Source organism: Myxine glutinosa, chromosome 6 (assembly GCF_964187855.1).
Source record: "Myxine glutinosa chromosome 6, kmMyxGlut1.1, whole genome shotgun sequence".
NCBI lineage: Eukaryota > Metazoa > Chordata > Myxini > Myxiniformes > Myxinidae > Myxine > Myxine glutinosa.
This window is the reverse complement of record NC_136266.1, coordinates 13840176-13860950: the sequence shown is the minus strand read 5'-3', so window position 1 is coordinate 13860950 and position 20775 is coordinate 13840176.

The following is a 20775-nucleotide window of genomic DNA, read 5'->3' as shown; positions in this document are numbered from 1 at the left end:
AGATCCTGTGTCGACTAGGGCCAGGCGCAAAAATGCCTTCGACCAAGAGCGGGATAATGGCCTGATCAAAGCCAGAAGATCCGGCAGGTATTGCGCCGTCTGAGCGAGAAGATCGCGCCTCGCACGTGGATCCCACACCGGCTGCAGTTTTCCGGTCGTTTGAGGAGCCTCCGGAGGGCCCCGTGCCAAACACGTAGTTGGTCATGCCGGAGCAAGAGCGTGTAGTTCGTACGAGCTGCCGTCAGATGGCGCTCGTGTCACGTGCGAAAGATCGCAGTCAATTGTTTCACGTGCCGGAGCAAGAGCGAGTCGTTCGTCCGAACTGCCGTCAGATGGCGCTCGTGTCACGTGCAGCGTTTGTTGCACAACAGGAGGAGCTTTCAAAGCCGGAACTTTTTGTTTGTTTGAGGAGGGCGTTCGAACGCCAGTCAAGGTCGGTCGCTCCGCGGCCGGTCGCGTTCGCGCCATTTGTTTCGGCGGCCCGGTGTATATCTCACCAAGGACGTGCATGCAGCCAGGGGCCCGCGAGGAGGAGGACCGCTCATCAAGGCCGGGTGAGGCGCCCCGCTCTGTGCTCGGTCCGTCGGCTCGGCGATAAGCCCATTCAAGGTCGCGTGTGCTCGTGTGCCCCGCGCGGCCTTCTTGCAGACTTTAGCAAAGTGTCCTTTTGTAGAACACAAATGGCATATGGCTTCCCGAGCCGGACACGCTGACCTGGGATGCTGTCGGTTGCCACAGAAGTAACACGTCGCGTTCCGGTCAGGCCTGGGCCTGGCTGCTGTAGCTGCTGCCAGGCCGGAATCCGAGTCCACCTCGGGAGCGGCCAGGGGCTCGGCCGAAGTCGAGCCCGCACCCGTATCCTCGGCGGTAGCCCTCTCCGGTCGCGCGAGTTGAGAAGTCCCCGCGACGACCCGTGCGTGGTCATAAGCGGTGGATTGTTCCCGGGCCTCAGTGTAAACGTTGGCCAACCGTAGGGCCTCCGCGAACGTCAGGTCAGCTGTCTCCAAGAGCCTGAGTCCTAGATTTGTAGAGCTGATCCCAGAGACGAAAGCATCTCGGACAAGATCGTCCTGGACTTGCTCGTGTGTCCGTACCTCTTGAGTACTGTCCGCGAGGAGGTGCCGCAGCTCCTGAGCGAAGCAATCGATCGACTCAGTAGGCTGTTGACGCCGCGTTGCGAGCAGATGCCTGTTGTACACCATGCTCCGTTTCTTAATGTAGAATCGCTTTAGCTCTGCCACGGCGGCATCGTACGTCGTACATTGTGCGATGCTCCTGTAGACGTGGTAGTCGACTTTGGTCTTTAGCACAGACAGCTTCGTTTCAGCGGTGGGAACGGGAACCTGGGCGCCGAACTGGTTCTCCAGCGTTTTGAGCCAGTGAGTGAACACCGAGCCCGAATCCTCAGCTTGTGGGTTGGCGCCGAGTGTCGGTACATTGATCATCTTGTGTCCCGCCATTTCCGTAGATCTTAATTGAGATTAAATGTCGTGGAAATCAATCAGGTCCACAACTTTGGCCCATAGGTAGGTTTAATCTCAATTAGATCTCTGGCATCATCCTGTAAAAATACAATCATGCAATAGATATCAGGATCTTGGTATCATACAGAGAGGACCGATAACAATAGTCAAAGCAAGTGAGTCTAGTATATATGTGCGAGTCAAGCATATACGTACCATTCAAGACTACATGTAAAGTAAATGTCACAGGAGTGGCTCAGCGTGGCGGATGTCCCAGGTTTTATAGACGCCCTTCAGTGGCTGAAGCGAGTATCTCTCCTGGGTTCAACTTTGGTATAATTTCACTACATCCAGCATGTTGTATCATGGAATTTGGGACCTTGTCTGGCATGAATGGGTGAGCATTATTTGGGATAATCTCAGGAATGTTGTATCATGGATTTGGCACCATGTCTGGAATGAATATGTGAGCATTATTTGAGATCATCTCCAACATGTTGTATCATGGACTTGGGACAATCTCTGGCATGAATATGTGAGCATTATTTGAGATAATCTCCAGCATGTTGTATCATGGACTTGGGACAATCTCTGGCATGAATATGTGAGCATTATTTGCGATCATCTCCAGCTTGTTGTATCATGGTTTTGGGACCATGTCTGGCATGAATAGGTGAGCATTATTTGCGATCATCTCCAGCACGTTGCATCATGGATTTGGGACCATGTCTGGCATGAATAGGTGAGCATTATTTGAGATCATCTCTAGCATGTTGTATCATGGACTTGGGACAATCTCTGGCATGAATGGTTGAACATTATTTGGGATCATCTCCAGCATGTTGCATCATGGATTTGGGACCATGTTTGGCATCAGTTTTGAGCACTCTTTTGGATCATCTCCAGCATGTTGTATCCATGGACTTGGGACAATCTCTGGGATGAATGGGTGAGCATTATTTGAGATAATCTCCAGCATGTTGTATCATCGACTTGGGACAATCTCTGGCATGAATATGTGAGCATTATTTGAGATTATCTCCAGCATGTTGTATCATGGATTTGGCACCATGTCTGGCATGAATGGGTGAGCATTATTTGAGATCATCTCCAGCATGTTGTATCATGGATTTGGCACCATGTCTGGCATGAATAGGTGAGCATTATTTGAGATCATCTCCAGCATGTTGTATCATGGTTTTGGGACCATGTCTGGCATGAATAGGTGTGCATTATTTGAGATCATCTCCAGCATGTTGTATCATGGACTTGGGACAATCTCTGGCATGAATGGGTGAGCATTATTTGCGATCATCTCCAGCATTTTGCATCATGGATTTGGGACCATGTCTGGCATGAATAGTTGAGCATTATTGGAGATCAGCTCCAGCATGTTTTATTATGGATCTGGGAGCAACTCTGCCATCGGTTTTGAGCACTCTTATGGGTGCAGCTTTCACCTGACCTTTAGACTTACCAGCACCAGGAATGAAACAAAAATGATGGTATTTACAAACATAGCGTCTTGTGGTTTGGTTGTAAATGAATTACGAGATGGAGTTTGATAAGCATGCTTTGGCACACGACCGTGAATGATGTGGTTAGTAGTGTGTGGTGCCAGGAAGGAATAAAACTTTCCAGGAGAAATAGCGTTTTAAAAATTGTTCAACGAATAATCTCCATAAAAGACAAAGTCAATACATAAAAGTCGTGTGTCGTTTGCTATAACATCTTCGAAGCCTTAAATGTTTCTTTTTAACGTAAATATCATTCTAATACACAGTGTGTATATATACACACATATATACTGCATATAAATTGTATTATATACATGATCAGAAGCTTGTAATTACTTACAAGCAGCACAAGGTGCTCGTTACGGGTTTAATTTGAAATGAACCGTCACGTTTTCATGTGGTTTGATGAAGGAGACATGGTGTGTTCAGTGTGTGTGTGTATGTGTGTATGTGTGTGTGTGTGCGTGTGTGTGTGTGTCTGCATGCGTGTGTAAGCGTGTGTATGTGTGTATATGTGTGTGTATATATGTATGTGTACGTGTGTATTTATGTGTGTGTATATGTGTGTATATATGTGTGTGTGTGTGTATATGTGTGTGTATTTATATGTGTGTATATATGTGTGTGTGTATATGTGTGTGTATTTATACGTGTGTACATGTGTGCGTGTGCATTTATGTGTATATATGTGTGTGTGTATTTGTGCGTGTGTGTGTGTGTGTGTGTGTGTGTGTGTGTGTGTGTGTGTGTGTGTGTGTGTGTGTGTGTGTGTGTATGTATATATATATGTATGTATATATATATATATATATATATATATATATATATATATATATATATATATATATATATATATATATATATATATATATATATATGTATATATATATATATATATATATTGTTACGGATCCGGGGGACGGCACTCCCGTTAGCAAGGGGGGGTTAATCCCCTTGTCCTGTTAAGCTGGCCGTCTCTGCCGGTCCTGGAGCTATCACATCACTTCCGGTCAGCGCTGAATAGGGTAGTAGGCCAATTATTCCTATGACCTAATTACCAGCGCCTTCTGGTAAGCGAGGAAATGAGCCCCGCCCGAGCCGCGGCTGTAATGGACACGCCGAGCAAAGCGAGCCACGACTCAGGCTGTTAACAAAAGACTAAACCCGACTCCGAGCGTTTGGCCAAAATCGCGCCACAGGTATTCAATCAGGGAAAAGACTAAAGCGACCGGATGAGAGGAAAACCCAAAGAATAAGAAGGAACAGGTGTAATTTATTAATTATATACAAAACCAAAACCAAAGAAGAAACGAAAGGGAATGTACAGTGAAGAAGAAGAAGCAGATACACAGGGCAAACCTTAAAACAGTCTTCTATTATAACCCTAGACAAACAAACAGACTTACATGACAGGGAATGGCTGGAAGGAATGGCTGGAAGGAAGAGAAGGGTCCAGGCAGGTGGTAGGCATCGAGGTCCGGCTCCAGGAGTGGACTCGCGTCGTGGCGGGAAACCCTGGCAGGCAGCGAGCGCGTATCGTGGACCGCGAGCGGACGTTACATATATCGGGGGAACTGGGATACGGCATACGTAATATGCGGCTCGTGCCAACGCTCTCTCTCTCTCTCTCTCTCTCTCTCTCTCTCGTACAAGGTTCGTATCATCAACGGTCCCCTGCGCAGTCTGTTACCATCAGCAGTTCGTGGCGCAGCTCGTACAAAAGCAGTCCGTGGCGCACTCCCAGCTCTGCCCCAGCTCATCGACCCGAACTCCTTCTCACCACATCTGATCTCCTTCTCACCTCATCTGTTGAAGCAGTCCCTCGCAGCCGCTTTTATTGTCCGTTCTTGTATCAAGCCGCCGGCTCTGATGACACGCCTACCGGTCGGCTTACCTCAGCGCTGGTTGGCCGGCAAGGGCTCGCTGGCTCCACCTCTGATGATGAGTTCACGTGCCACACCTTGTTCTTGTGGTTCCGCCCCCTTTTTCCTCGGCTTGAGACCGCGTGCGTAATGGCGGCTTGGTGCCAGCAAACAGCCCAAGGCAAACGGCAGCGAACGCTACCTACTGTTAGTGCACTTTGACGAGCGGGAGAGATCATTGGCAAAATTGAAAGGGGCCTATCTTATTTGATTAATGCAACGCAGATTCAACTATTGGGAACAGATCCTTAACTGAAACACATAATAATGAAATAACTACAGAGAGGTCCTATGGTTCTCTACGTGTTGGATATGGACTAACTAGGGTGCGATCTTTAATAAAGCCAATTGATGGGGATATTTACAGGGGATCATTTATAAGGGAAACACTTACTAAAATTTACTAGTGAAGGTTCTAAAAACCGTAACAATATATATATATATATATATATATATATATATATATATATATATATATATATATATATATATGTGTGTGTATATGTTTGTGTGTTCAATTAACCTCGTGACCTCGAAGCACCGAATTTCACCCCTTAAACATAATCGGTTGGTTTAAGGTATCCTACACCTTCATTATGCCAATTTCATTTGAACATGAAAGGTGTTCGACTGTTCCTTCTCAGGTGTTGGATCATTAGTGCTTAGAAGTACGTGTTCCCCTTGTTTGAACAACAAACACGTTTATTGACCGGACACGGGTTTTTTTAAAGTTAAACATCAACTTGAGTCGGGAAGTCGGAATTAATATTAACTTTTGTTATAAATTGTCATGTGCACACAACTTAGCTAACCATGATGGGGTTTATTACCCTTGCCAGAGGAGAGGGTATTGCATTTGAGTCCGTTTGTTTGTTTGTCTTGTCTGTCTGTCTGTTTGTCCGCATAGAATAAATATGATTTTCTCTGCAAATGTGGGTCCAATTGACAGGAAATTTTCAGCATAGGTGCAACTCCACCTGTATAATTTTAAAATGATAAGTATGACGTCATATGTCACGTGATATGGGCGCCATCTTGGAAAAACCATAAAATTTGCACCTATATATCTTCGAAAGTGCTGCATGGAAAACATTGAGGCATGGCTCATTGTAAAGACTCTCCATGTGGAATAACATATGTTAATTAAGATGTCATAGGTGCCACCGTTATGACGTCATAATTCGACAAGTACAAAACTTCATCCGATCAAGATGAAATTTCTGGAGCATCATTTAGGGATAAATTGGTGGAGACAATTTTTTGTAATGATGTCATCGGTCACGTGGTTCGGTCGCCATATTTGTTTTAAAACAAAAGCCTTAAAAACCACTGAAAACACCTCCGGGCGAGGGTCTGCAATCTCTGATTGCTCTTTCTCGGTTTTTTGGGGTTTTTTTACTTGATAATTTTTGTTACTAGTGGGCCCGTTGGTCTTTTGTACCAAATTTTCATTGGTCTTCACCGCCTTGTAGCATACAGGCCTGCTGGATTCGGGGGTCTTTTGGGTCCTCAGAGATCTATGGTGCTCAGGGACTTTTGGGCCTTCTGGGTCTTTTAGGTCATCTGGGTCTTTTGGGTCCTCGGGATCTTTTGGGTCTTTTGGGTCTCAAGTGTTAAAGGGTCTTCCGAGGTCTAAGGGGTCTCATCAGTCTAAAGGGTTAAAAGGTACATTTGAATGGTACGTAATTACTTAATAGACGTCAAAAAGTATGACACACACACACATCTCGTTTTTTCATTTCTATTCCTCAAAATTCTATCTCTTTTATACACACACACACACACACACACACACACACACACACACACACACACACACACACACACACACACACACACACACACACACACACACACACACAATTAATTGTACAGTATCGGTTGTTCCTAAACTTAAATATAAATAATTTAAAGGATTGTTATAAATTATGTTAATTTCACAACATCCCATATTCAACTTTATTTAAATTGTAAACCTCAAACATAGTTTCTCCACCTAAAGCAAGAACCTTAACCCGTAAGCAACTGACTAGTTCCCCGACTGCATGGATCATCAGCTGGGCACCGTTCTTCCTCGAGGTTTCGATCCTTTCAGCCCAGGACCTCTCCAAACGGCGGATCCACAACCTCGATCATGGATCCACATCAATAGATGGTACATCAGTAGGTACAGACACACACAATAGATGGTACACAATAGATGGTACAGACACACACAGTTTGCACACACACAAACACACCTGCACCTCACCTGGGAACATGATCGGACGAAACTTTGCACAACATTAGCCCTAACCATTGACCGAACCATTGACCGACCGGTCAACTTAACATTGACCTATCTAGTCTTTCGATTCCAATGTGGTGGAGGATTCCTTGTGCTTTCCAGGTAGGGCAAAGAGAACAAGCTCCAAACTCATGACAACTTTGAACGTTAGGCCTGGCCAGCCAGTTCGTCACAGTCTGCGGCCAAAAACTTTTCCTGACCCCAAGAAACTTGGAAATGATTGAGGCCGTTAAACAATGTCAATGTGGACCAATATGGAAGTTCATCCAACTGTTCCCCAAGCTTATTTGCACCAACATTCAAAGGCGAACTTTGAACGAAACATTCTGCAATTGAACATACATACAAGTATAGTTTTTTTTGTTTGTTTTTTTTAAATACTGAATCGAGGCTCGTGAAAGAGCTGACAACCGCGAGGGAAAGACAGCACAGGGGGACCGCGAGGGAAAGACAGCACAGGGGGACCGTGAGGGAAAGACAGCACAGGGGAACCGCGAGGGAAAGACAGCACAGGGGACCGCGAGGGAAAGACAGCACAGGGGGACCGCGAGGGAAAGACAGCACAGGGGGACCGCGAGGGAAAGACAGCACAGGGGGACCGCGAGGGAAAGACAGCACAGGGGGACCGTGAGGGAAAGACAGCACAGGGGAACCGCGAGGGAAAGACAGCACAGGGGACCGCGAGGGAAAGACAGCACAGGGGGACCGCGAGGGAAAGACAGCACAGGGGGACCGCGAGGGAAAGACAGCACAGGGGGACCGCGAGGGAAAGACAGCACAGGGGGACCGCGAGGGAAAGACAGCACAGGGGGACCGTGAGGGAAAGACAGCACAGGGGAACCGCGAGGGAAAGACAGCACAGGGGGACCGCGAGGGAAAGACAGCACAGGGGGACCGCGAGGGAAAGACAGCACAGGGGAACCGCGAGGGAAAGAGAGCACAGGGGGACCGCGAGGGAAAGACAGCACAGGGGGACCGCGAGGGAAAGACAGCACAGGGGGACCGCGAGGGAAATACAGCACAGGGGGACCGTGAGGGAAAGACAGCACAGGGGGACCGCGAGGGAAAGACAGCACAGGGGGACCGCGAGGGAAAGACAGCACAGGGGGACCGCGAGGGAAAGACAGCACAGGGGAACCGCGAGGGAAAGACAGCACAGGGGGACTGCGAGGGAAAGACAGCACAGGGGGACCGACAGCACAGGGGGACCGCGAGGGAAAGACAGCACAGGGGAACCGCGAGGGAAAGACAGCACAGGGGGACCGCGAGGGAAAGACAGCACAAGGGGACCGTGAGGGAAAGACAGCACAGGGGGACCGCAAGGGAAAGACAGCACAGGGGGACCGCGAGGGAAAGACAGCACAGGGGGACCGCGAGGGAAAGACAGCACAGGGGGACCGCGAGGGAAAGACAGCACAGGGGGACCTCGAGGGAAAGACAGCACAGGGGAACCGCGAGGGAAAGACAGCACAGGGGGACCGCGAAGGAAAGACAGCACAGGGGGACAGCGAGGGAAAGACAGCACAGGGGAACCGCGAGGGAAAGACAGCACAGGGGAACCGCGAGGGAAAGACAGCACAGGGGACCACGAGGGAAAGACAGCACAGGGGGACCGCGAGGGAAAGACAGCACAGGGGGACCGCGAGGGAAAGACAGCATAGGGGGACCGCGAGGGAAAGACAGCACAGGGGACCGCGAGGGAAAGACAGCACAGGGGGACCGCGAGGGAAAGACAGCACAGGGGGACCGCGAGGGAAAGACAGCACAGGGGGACCGCGAGGGAAAGACAGCACAGGGTGGACCATGAGGGAAAGACAGCACAGGGGAACCGCGAGGGAAAGACAGCACAGGGGGACCGCGAGGGAAAGACAGCACAGGGGGACCGCGAGGGAAAGACAGCACAGGGGAACTGCGAGGGAAAGACAGCACAGGGGGACCGCGAGGGAAAGACAGCACAGGGGGACCGCGAGGGAAAGACAGCACAGGGGAACCGCGAGGGAAAGACAGCACAGGGGGACCGCGAGGGAAAGACAGCACAGGGGGACCTCGAGGGGAAGACAGCACAGGGGAACTGCGAGGGAAAGACAGCACAGGGGGACCGCGAGGGAAAGACAGCACAGGGGGACCGCGAGGGAAAGACAGCACAGGGGGACCACGAGGGAAAGACAGCACAGGGGGACCGCGAGGGAAAGACAGCACAGGGGAACCGCGAGGGAAAGACAGCACAGGGGGACCGCGAGGGAAAGACAGCACAGGGGGACCGCGAGGGAAAGACAGCACAGGGGAACCGCGAGGGAAAGACAGCACAGGGGGACCGCGAGGGAAAGACAGCACAGGGGGACCGTGAGGGAAAGACAGCACAGGGGGACCGCGAGGGAAAGACAGCACAGGGGAACCGCGAGGGAAAGACAGCATAGGGGGACCGCGAGGGAAAGACAGCACAGGGGGACCGCAAGGGAAAGACAGCACAGGGGGACCGCGAGGGAAAGACAGCACAGGGGGACAGCGAGGGAAAGACAGCACAGGGGAACCGCGAGGGAAAGACAGCACAGGGGGACCGCGAGGGAAAGACAACACAGGGGGACCGCGAGGGAAAGACAGCACAGGGGAACCGCGAGGGAAAGACAGCACAGGGGGACCGCGAGGGAAAGACAGCACAGGGGGACCGTGAGGGAAAGACAGCACAGGGGGACCCGCGAGGGAAAGACAGCACAGGGGGACCGCGAGGGAAAGACAGCACAGGGGGACCACGAGGGAAAGACAGCACAGGGGGACCGCGAGGGAAAGACAGCACAGTGGGACCGCGAGGGAAAGACAGCACAGGGGGACCGTGAGGGAAAGACAGCACAGGGGGACCGCGAGGGAAAGGATTGTTATATATTATACTATGTACACACGTACATAGTTATATAATATACTCGACTCATGGCGTAATTGTTAGGGTATCCGGTCTGGGAGTTTGGTGGTTTGCAACCCTGGCTGGGTCATACCAAATAATTTAAAAATGGTACGTGCTGCTTCCTTGTTTGCATTTAAAGGGATAGAGAATGCACAAACAATATATCATGATATAATTCAGCCTGGTGGTGGCTGAACGTTCAAGGTGGTTGGCTGAAGATGTTAATTTCTGAATTTAAGTTATCGCCATGCCAACATGGAGCACCAGGTAGTTTGACTCAGCCAGTCACCGTGCCAACATGGAGCACCAGGTAGTTTGACTCAGCCAGTCACCATGCCAACATGGAGCAGCAGGTGGTTTGACTCAGCCCGTCACCATGCCAACATGGAGCACCAGGTAGTTTGACTCAGCCCATCACCATGCCAACATGGAGCACCAGGTAGTTTGACTCAGCCCGTCACCATGCCAACATGGAGCACCAGGTAGTTTGACTCAGCCAGTCACCATGCCAACATGGAGCACCAGGAAGTTTGACTCAGCCCGTCACCATGCCAACATGGAGCACCAGGTAGTTTGACCCAGCCCGTCACCATGCCAACATGGAGCACCAGGTAGTTTGACTCAGCCCGTCACCATGCCAACATGGAGCACCAGGTAGTTTGACTCAGCCCGTCACCATGCCAACATGGAGCACCCAGGTAGTTTGACTCAGCCCATCGCCATGCCAACATGGACCACCAGGTAGTTTGACTCAGCCCGTCACCATGCCAACATGGAGCACCAGGTAGTTTGACTCAGTCCGTCGCCATGTCAACATGGAGCACCAGGTAGTTTGACTCATCCCGTCACCATGCCAACATGGAGAACCAGGTAGTTTGATTCAGCCCATCACCATGCCAACATGGAGCACCAGGTAGTTTGACTCAGCCCGTCACCATGCCAACATGGAGCACCAGGTAGTTTGACTCAGCCAGTCACCATGCCAACATGGAGCACCAGGTAGTTTGACTCAGCCCGTCACCATGCCAACATGGAGCACCAGGTAGTTTGACTCAGCCCGTCACCATGCCAGCATGGAGCACCAGGTAGTTTGACTCAGCCCGTCACCATGCCAACATGGAGCACCAGGTAGTTTGACTCACCCCGTCACCATGCCAACATGGAGCACCAGGTAGTTTGACTCACCCCGTCACCATGCCAACATGGAGCACCAGGTAGTTTGACTCACCCCGTCACCATGCCACCATGGAGCACCACGTAGTTTGAGTCAGCCCATCACCATGCCAACATGGAGCACCAGGTAGTTTGACTCAGCCCGTCACCATGCCAACATGGAGCACCAGGTAGTTTGACTCAGCCCGTCACCATGCCAACATGGAGCACCAGGTAGTTTGACTCAGCCCGTCACCATGCCAACATGGAGCACCAGGTGGTTTGACTCAGCCCGTCACCATGCCAACATGGAGCACCAGGTAGTTTGACTCAGCCCATCACCATGCCAACATGGAGCACCAGGTAGTTTGACTCAGCCCGTCACCATGCCAACATGGAGCACCAGGTACTTTGACTCAGCCAGTCACCATGCCAACATGGAGCACCAGGAAGTTTGACTCAGCCCGTCACCATGCCAACATGGAGCACCAGGTAGTTTGACCCAGCCCGTCACCATGCCAACATGGAGCACCAGGTAGTTTGACTCAGCCCGTCACCATGCCAACATGGAGCACCAGCTAGTTTGACTCAGCCCGTCACTATGCCAACATGGAGCACCAGGTAGTTTGACTCAGCCCGTCGCCACGCCAACATGGACCACCAGGTAGTTTGACTCAGCCCGTCGCCATGCCAACATGGAGCACCAGGTGGTTTGACTCAGTCCGTCGCCATGTCAACATGGAGCACCAGGTAGTTTGACTCATCCCGTCACCATGCCAACATGGAGAACCAGGTAGTTTGATTCAGCCCATCACCATGCCAACATGGAGCACCAGGTAGTTTGACTCAGCCCGTCACCATGCCAACATGGAGCACCAGGTAGTTTGACTCAGCCAGTCACCATGCCAACATGGAGCACCAGGTAGTTTGACTCAGCCAGTCACCATGCCAACATGGAGCACCAGGTAGTTTGACTCAGACCGTCACCATGCCAACATGGAGCACCAGGTAGTTTGACTCAGCCCATCACCATGCCAGCATGGAGCATCAGGTAGTTTGACTCAGCCCGTCACCATGCCAACATGGAGCACCAGGTAGTTTGACTCACCCCGTCACCATGCCAACATGGAGCACCAGGTAGTTTGACTCACCCCATCACCATGCCAACATGGAGCACCAGGTAGTTTGACTCACCCCGTCACCATGCCAACATGGAGCACCACGTAGTTTGAGTCAGCCCATCACCATGCCAACATGGAGCACCAGGTAGTTTGACTCAGCCCGTCACCATGCCAACATGGAGCACCAGGTAGTTTGACTCAGCCCGTCACCATGCCAACATGGAGCACCAGGTAGTTTGAGTCAGCCCATCACCATGCCAACATGGAGCACCAGGTAGTTTGACTCAGCCCGTCACCATGCCAACATGGAGCACCACGTAGTTTGAGTCAGCCCATCACCATGCCAACATGGAGCACCAGGTAGTTTGACTCAGCCCGTCACCATGCCAACATGGAGCACCAGGTAGTTTGACTCAGCCCGTCACCATGCCAACATGGAGCACCAGGTAGTTTGAGTCAGCCCATCACCATGCCAACATGGAGCACCAGGTAGTTTGACTCAGCCCGTCACCATGCCAACATGGAGCACCACGTAGTTTGAGTCAGCCCATCACCATGCCAACATGGAGCACCAGGTAGTTTGACTCAGCCCGTCACCATGCCAACATGGAGCACCAGGTAGTTTGACTCAGCCCATCACCATGCCAACATGGAGCACCAGGTAGTTTGACTCAGCCCGTCACCATGCCAACATGGAGCACCACGTAGTTTGAGTCAGCCCATCACCATGCCAACATGGAGCACCAGGTAGTTTGACTCAGCCCGTCACCATGCCAACATGGAGCACCAGGTAGTTTGACTCAGCCCATCACCATGCCAACATGGAGCACCAGGTAGTTTGACTCAGCCCGTCACCATGCCAACATGGAGCACCAGGTAGTTTGACTCAGCCCGTCACCATGCCAACATGGAGCACCACGTAGTTTGAGTCAGCCCATCACCATGCCAACATGGAGCACCAGGTAGTTTGACTCAGCCCGTCACCATGCCAACATGGAGCACCAGGTAGTTTGACTCAGCCCGTCACCATGCCAACATGGAGCACCAGGTAGTTTGACTCAGCCCATCACCATGCCAACATGGAGCACCAGGTAGTTTGACTCAGCCCGTCACCATGCCAACATGGAGCACCACGTAGTTTGAGCCAGCACATCACCCTGCCAGCATGGAGCACCAGGTAGTTTGACTCAGCCCGTGACCATTCCAAAGTCGACAAAATGCGTACCAGCTTTTGGAGAAACTGATCCATTCAAGTATCCTGCGTCGGAGTGGCGACCCATCCCGGATTGTGGCTCCTCGCCAATGAATGAATCAGGAGCAGGCCAATCAACGCATGTGATGTATAATTACAGTATGATGATGTGTTCACAATGCTTATTCACAGACAACCCTACCAGAGCTCCCCGAAACCAATTGGCCTGATCAACAAGGGATGTATTATCCCATTTTCTGTGGCAAGATTGGTGACAACAAGCACATCTTTCCATTGGTGAGACAGTCACATGGACGACACTGGACCATCGTCGAGGTGATGCCGTGACATCGTGGGGGTCCTCGTGCAGTTTCAACATGGCTCAGACGGGGCGTGATGGGCGTGGTGCTTTCTATTGTCCGAGGCTTGTCATGTTACAGCTGCTTGCCCCGCAACAGAGCGAGGGGCTGAAGGGCGGACGGACAAAGGGCTGATGGCCGGACAAAGGGTACTCCGGCTCCGAGCAGCGCCAGAGGTCAGCGGTGGGCCTGGCCGACACTCCCTCTCCATGGCCGGCCACGGCTCATTGAACCAGTCAAGTGCCACGCGATGAGGGTTTAACTGTCCATTGTGTGGCCGGCAGGATGAGAGGGGTGTGGGCCCACCGTGTTCGGACAACCCTTCAAAGCAGCATCAAATGGCTATTAGGCGCAAGTAGGACTGCTTATGGATGCTAAAGGCCAATTTTAGTGGCAACCTTTTAATGGAGATGAGGTCTCCTTGAATGTCCTATCCAGGTTGGTCCCACGTGGGTCTTTAGGTTATCCTTTCTTATCTTGAAATTGTTAGAGTTGTTGGAGTGGGTGGAGTTGAGAAGGTGGGGTTTGTCCATGCAGGGAAGCTGGTCTGGTCAGAGCTTTCAGAAAAAGGTACTTCTTATTTATAAGAAGGATCAAAATTGGTTTCCTCAATCTTTTTCTGCTTCTTTTTAAAATCAGACTGAATAATTGTGTGTATGTATATATAGTGTCTTCAGAAAGTATTCACACCCCTTGACTTTTTTCACATTTTGTTGTTAGAGGCCAAATTTAAAATGGATTAAATTGTGATTTTTTTGTCACTGATCTGCACACAATACCACATAATGTCAAAGTGGAATTTTTAAAATAGAAGTTTTTACAGATTTATTAAAAATGAAAAGCTGAAATGTCTTGAGTCAATAAGTATTCAAACCCTTTGGTATGACACTCCAAATTGAGATCAGGTGCATCCAATATCCAATGATTATCCTTGAGACCTCTCCAACTTTATTAGAGTCCACGTGTGGCCAATTCAATTGATTGGACATGATTTAAAAAGAAACACACCTTTCCATATGAAGTCCCACAGTTGACAGTGCATGTCAGAGCAGAAACTCCACCATGACGTCCAAGGAACTTTCTGTATAACTTTCTGTAGAGATAGAATTGTGAGAATGCATAGATCTGGGGAAGGGTATAAAACAAATTTCTAGAGCGTTGAAAGTTCCCAAGAGCACAATGAGCTCCATCTTTAGGAAAGGGAAAGAATATGGAACTACCCAGACTCTTCCTAGAGCTTGCGGTCCGACCAAACTGAACCGGGAAAGAAGGACCTTAGTCAGGGAGGTGACCAATAACCCAATGATCACTGACAGAACTACAGAGTTCCTTTACTGAGATGGAAGAAACTGCCGGAAGGACAACAATCTCTGCAGCACTTCACAAATCGAGGCTTTATGGGATAGTGGTCATACAGAAACCGCTCCTGAGAAAAAGGCACATGATTGCACACCTGGAGTTTGAAAAAAGACACGTGAAAGACTCAGAGAGTATGAGGGAAAATATTCTGTGGTCTGATGAGACGAAAATTGAACTCTTTGGACTGAATGCAAAGCGCTACATCTGGCGGAAACCGACCACAGCTCATCACCAATCTAACACCATCCCTACCGTGAAGCATTGTGGTGGCAGCATCATGTTATGGGGATGCTTCTCAGCGGCAAGGACTGTGGGAGACTTCTAATTATAAAGGGAACTCAGGAAAATCCTTGAGGCAAATAAGGAAAATCCTTGAGGAGAATCTGCTAAAGAGTGCAAAAGACCTTAGACTGTGGCGAAGATTTACGTTCCAACTGGACAATGACCCCAAGCATGCAGTCAAATCAACACTGGAATGGCTTCAGAACAATAACGTGAAAGTCCTAAAGTGGCCCGGCCAAAGCCCAGACTTGAATCCCCTTGAGAATCTGTGGAAAGACTTGAAGATTGCTGTTCACTGACGCTCCTCATCCAACTTGGCAGAGCTTGAGCAAATCTGCAAGGAAGAATGAGCGAAACTCCCCAAATCCAGATGTGCCAAGCTGATACAGACATACCCAGGAAGACTCAGAGCTGTAATCACTGCGGAAGGCGCTTCTAGGAAGTATTGACTCTGGGGGTTGAACACTTCCAGTATGTAAATTAGATATTTCTGTATTTTATTTTTTAGCTCAACTAGACTTTAGTTCGGTGAGCTTATGCGATCGAGCAGTGTCCGTTGGCCAATCACTCAGTGAGGAAGTGAGTCTGTAAACAATTCAGTCATTATCGCTTGAACCAAACACACGATTTTGAACCAAATTTGGCCACAAGCTTCATATCTGATGCCTAACGAAGGTGCATTGACTGCATCAAAATCTGCGCTCATTGAGGTGGTCTATGGGGGCGGGGGGGGGGGGGGTTGACCCCCAAAGTACGTATTTGCTCTCTTCTTTGAAACTACACACACAATTTTGATGAAACTTGGCCACAAGCTTCATATCTGATGCCCAACGAAGATGCATCAACCACATAAAAATTTGCGTTAATTAAGGGTTATACGTGGGGTTTAGCCCCCAAAATAGGTATTTGCTCTATTGTCTAAAACTACACACACAATTTTGATGAAACTTAGGCATCAGATATAAATCTTGTGGCCAACAAAGGTGTTTTGACCGCATCAAAATCTGCGCTCATTAAGGGGGTCTGCTGGGGGGTTTGAGTGACTTGCTCCTGATCCAGTTGAGCTTCAGGACGCGCAGTCCTATTTTTAATTATCGTGTATAAAATTCTAAAAAAATATGTTTTCACTTTGTCATTATGGGGTATTTTGTGTGGATCCATGACAAAAAAAAATCAAATTTAATCCATTTTAAATTCTAGCTGTAACACAACAAAACAAGAAAAAGCCAAGCAGAATGAATACTTTCTGAAGGCGCTGCACATGGATGTGTTTTTTTTTTCTCAAATAAATACAGACCACAAACCCTCAATGGGACTATTCGATGAAAAGTGGGCTATTCCAACAATGGCGTCAGCTCAAGTTCAGTATTGGGCATTGGTCTTCGCAGACTTCACAAAGCCAAATTCCGTATGCACCGACTGGGCCTGGTGCTCCAATTCATGGAGAAGTGACTCTCTTAATGGACACTGTGGAGAGTTCACCAATCATCCCTACACGTGTGTGGCTGATGACAGGCAGGGATTCTGTCCTTTCATGTGCTCATGAGTACGTCATTAGTGGATGGCCGTGAAAATTGTCCCAGAGAGAAGTCAAACCATTTGCTAGTCATAAGCATGAACTCGGTGTTCATGTAGGGTGTGCTATGAGCAGCGCAGGTGGTACGGCCACCCCAATGTCGATGTCAGGTGGTTGACATGTTGCACGAGAGCCATCCGGGTATTGTAAGGATGAAGGCTTTGGCACAAAACTACAGGTTGTAGACTCGATGGAGAAGAAATTGGAGCAGAAAGTCAAAATATGTCATGATGTCAGGCATACCAGAAACGTCTTTCCAACGTACCACTGCACCCTTCAGAGTACCTGAGTCAATCATGGTCGCAGATGCATGTAGACTATGCAGGTCCGGTCCAAAAAAATCAAGAAAAAATAAATAAAAAACAACTAGAACGCCACTCAGTAGAGCGCATACTCCCGCCGTGGGTCAAGTTGGAATAGTACGATTTCACAAAAGTTTGAGGGAGTAGTTCAGTGACAACACAAGACAAGACAACACCAGACAGACACTGCACAGATATATATATAGAATACATATAAGATAATGTTTAAAAAACAAGGCAATTTCACTTACATTTTCGGATTCAGCGTTGAATTCTATATAAGTGAGTGTATTTTGAGGCATGTGTGACTTTAAATAAAATTGTAAGCCAGAAAAAAACGTCCGTTTCATTCCTTAGGGATACAGCATGTAAAACTGGCCCAAACGTCAAAACAAAACTCGCTCATTTTAAGTCGTACAAGCTAATGCGACCACTCATTCTTCTGGGAAGAATCCCGTGCACATGCTTGTCACGCTTATAACTCACCTAAGTCTTTATAAGTTCATCAAATACTGACACCGCAATTGACATTCGCTGAGGTAAATGTTGATATCTCTTCTGAGGTTAAAAAAAAAACAAAAAAAAACACTTAAAGCATTATACGTATCAAACGATACATTTTATGAAACGGGGAAACCGAATACACACTGTGGTGGTTTTAAAATGACAGAATATGTCTTTATTAGAAAGAAAAAAAAGAACCTTGAAGACGACGCTGTTAACAAAATACACCGCTCTAACGCATAACCACGAGTTTAAATTACATTTACAACAAATATGAAAACTACTTTCATATCACAATGTTAAATATAGAATATATAGAAGATAATGTTTTTTTAAATGACCCTGTCTTCCAATGGTAAAAAAATCCTTCAAAGAATTCCTGGATCCAGAATAATATTCTGAGCTTCACCAAAAACGAATCAATTCTTCCTTATCCCAAGGGCCCAACCACCCCACCAATCCCACCAATATCCAATCCCACCAACTTTCATCCAAATCCGTTCAGAACTTTTCCAGATATCTTGTTCACAAACACACGAACACACATAGGGTAGGGTGGGGCAAGAGGCCCAGTAGGGGTCAAACGCCTACCCACAATATATACTAAACCACGTGATGCAACGAGCCCCATGATGCCTTGCGAGCTTCCTTCCGCAAACATCCTTTCCCGCCACGACGGCGACACAGGCAGAGAAAGCGGTACGTTTCTCAGATGTTTTTCTTTGTTTTCGTCCTGTTTGTTGTAAATTTCATACTTCATTTGTTCAGTACCATCATCTAAATAGCAGAAGAAACAGAACGTCTCTACTTTTTCTTGTTATAGGGATCTGTTAGCTATCTGTTGATGCCAGACTAAACTAGTTGCCTCCCTTGCTTTAAGTCAGATTTCCAAAGATAAGATTTGTAACAGATTGGGGGTCAAACGCCCACTGGGATGTTGGGGCAAGACGCCTAATGTCCCCCTCATTCCACTGAATGTAATACCGACTTGACTTGAAATGCTAGAGTACTTTTTTTTTTTTTTCTTTTTTTTTGTATACTGAATCGAGGCTCGTGAAAGAGCTAACATTAACTTCACAAACAAATCAACCAGACAAACAAAATATATAAAAAGAGGGAGCAGAAGACGATGGGGAGAAAAGGGGAAGCACACACACACACACACACACACAACATCCGAGAGCAGGGAGATGTGTGGAAGGGAGAGGGCCCGGGGGGAGGAGGCGTGGGAAGGGGGGGGGGGGAAGGGAGAAGTATAAAGCACAAGGACACCAAGGACTTCCAGGACAAAAGTTGGTATTTCAAAAAGTGGAATTGGGTTGAAATTAGCGGGGGTAGAAAAGATCAAGGTTTTGGATGGGGGAAGATAAGAGATGGTGGTGAACAGCTGTTTTAAAGACTTGGAGGGTGGAGTGGGATTGAAGAGAGTGAGGGAGTTTGTTCCAGAGGTGGGAGAAAAGAGGAATGAAGGAGTGAAGGTGAGCAGAGAGTCTTGATTTTGGCAGTTTAACCAAAAGAGGGTTGCAGGCAGATCTTGTGCGACCTGTAGGAATATTTGCGGGACAGAGCCCAGAGAGAGCTGGGGGGGCAAGGCCAGAGAGGAGTCGGTAGAAGACGGAAAGACCACCAACCTGCCTGCGGTGAGTGAGTGAGAGGCCCTTGGAGTTAGCTTCATCGCAGGAGATTCCAATGATTCTGAATGCTTTGGTTTCAACAGCGTGAAGGCGAGCTAGGTGTGAGGCAGGAGCACCAGCCCAGAGGGGAGAGCAGGAGAGCATTGAGCTGCGGATGAAAGCCTTGTATGTGGTGAGGAGCTCAGGTGTGCCAAGGAAGGACTTCGCATGACGGAGGATGCCCAGTCGGCGACTGGCTTTGGAGGCCAGATTTGAAATGTGGTTTTTCCAGGAAAGATCATGGCAGATAGTGAGACCCAAAAGCTTGAGTGACAGAACTTCTTGGAGAGGATTATTCAGAAAGTGGATGGGAGGGTTGTCCAGTCGGTCTTTTCGGAGAGACATCGTAAGAGTGTGAGATTTGTCAGGATTGAAAGACATGTTCCACTTGTTTGCCCAGTCTGTGATTTTGTCAAGGTCTGCAGAGAGTGAGGAGGCTGCAGACTGCCGATCTGAGGGATGAAGAATGGAGCGACAGAGAGTAGAGTCGTCAGCAAAGAGATAGAGAGAATTTTCAAGAGAGTCAGAGAGATCATTGATGAAGACCAGAAAAAGCACAGGGCCCAGAACACTGCCTTGGGGAACTCCAGCCTGAACAGGAAGAGGAGACTGCATGTCTCTCTCTCCCCCTCTCTCTCTCTCTCTCTCTCGCCCCCTGCTGGCCGTTCGTGTGTTGGGTGCGGTGTCATGGCGTCTGTTCGTGTCTTGGCATTGTAGCTCCGTGCTCGTGGTTTGTATCTTTACCCTCCCCTTACCTTTTCTCACCTTTGTTCCGTCTTTTGTGTGTCACCCTTCCACGTTATCATACCCCCCCCCCCCCCTCTTGAGAGTGAGAAAGTGAGAGAGCACACGTGGTGAGACCGGTAAAGGTTCCCCCTTAGGGCGGTTCCCTCTTCGGGTTTTTTTCGCCTCGTGTTACAAATCATAATCCTTTTTCCGTTTCTTTTTTCGTAAATATTTTTATTTTTCGTTTGTTTACTGGAGCTTTTTGGCTTCATTAACCTTTATACATTTACCCTTTGTTTAAACGTGCAAACGATGGCGGATAGCTCTCGTTACACGTCTCTTGAAGCGCTAACCCGGAAGCATGGGTTAGTTTGCTCACCTCCGTCGGGAATCGATGTGGAGGCCATTATCCTTGCGGTCGGAGAGTTAATCGGTTTGGAT